The sequence below is a fragment of the Ursus maritimus genome, unplaced genomic scaffold (assembly GCF_017311325.1).
Source record: "Ursus maritimus isolate PB19 unplaced genomic scaffold, ASM1731132v1 scaffold_4, whole genome shotgun sequence".
NCBI lineage: Eukaryota > Metazoa > Chordata > Mammalia > Carnivora > Ursidae > Ursus > Ursus maritimus.
Window position 1 is genome coordinate 77,093,062 of NW_024426552.1, and position 1,357 is coordinate 77,094,418.

A 1,357-nucleotide genomic window follows, 5' to 3' on the forward strand; every position below is an offset into this window, starting at 1 on the left:
ATCCCTCCCCCTGCTCTTCAGAGACTCCAGCATTAGCTGACAGCACCGAGAGTTCTGCATCCAGCTCCAAACCAACTTCCAGCTCCTGGGACACCTGTCCTGGGGGGGGCAGCACTTTTTCCTCAGAGAGTCAAACCCAGCTATGCAGGGCCACCTCCAACCTCTTCCCTTTGCTCCCTCAGCCCTTGGGCTGGTGGCTGCTTCTTGCAGTTAAGATCTCCGTGATACTCCAATATCTTTTTGTTTGTTTTGCCTAAACTTAGTCCTCTAATAGCTGAGTAACAATTCTTTATATTGAATTCTTTCCATTACAAACAGTATGGTGTTTCCATCAGTGATTGGACCCTGACAGTGATCCTAAAACTAAGCCGTTTTTTAAAATAAGTAAACTTTAAAACCAAACAAGCAAAAATAAGGAACAGAAATTTAATTTAAAAAGGGAAGAAAACAATTGACGATAGATAGTTCTGAATATAACTCAAAACTAACAGATGAAAACCAATGACAAAATTTTGGAAAATTAAAAATTAAAAAATTAGTCTGAAAATTCAAAAAAAATAACTAAAAATTAATTCAGAACTAAATGAATGTAAAAATATGTAGCTAAAAACGATAATAACTAAAAAAAGTCACACTTAAAATAAGTCAAAATAACTCAAAATTACAATAACTGAAAAGAGTAACTATGAAAAATAACCCAAACACTGAGTCTAAAGCTAAGGGTTAATAATTCTAAAAGCAATTCAAAAATAACTGAAGATAAGTAACTGAAAACGAACTTTGAAAATAAACCAAAAACTACAAAGTTAAATAACTGGAAAACTAGTTCAACATAAACGAAAATTAATAACGAATAAAACTAAAAAGTAAGTAACTCTAAAATTAATTCTAAGACTAAAAAACTCTAAACGTAAATTTCTCAGACGTCAACATGGACCCAGCCCTCTCTGAAACTGAGCAGCCTCGTCGCTAAGGACACTGTGGCGGGTTCCAGCAGACAGCCCGCGCAGACACTGCTGTCCCGGGCGGGTCCAGCTCCAGCCCGGCTCGGTAGAGTCCTCCGGGGCGTGGCCTCCGCCAGCCTCAGTACGCGGCCCTAGCGCTCGCGCAGGCGCGTGAACAGCTCTGAGGTTCGCGGGAGTCTGAGCCGAAGCCCGGCGCTCGCGCAGGCGCGTGGGGAGCAGCCCCGGAGTTCGCGGCTGTCTGTGCCCAGTGCCCCGAGCTCCGGGAGGCGCGTGGGGAGCAGCTCACAGGTTCTCCGCGCCCGCACCCGGAGGGTGGGCTCCGCGGGCAGGCCGTGGACCCTTCCTCAGGCTCCTGGAAGGCGGTCCTGGCCCTTCCCTCCCCCCCCCCCCCC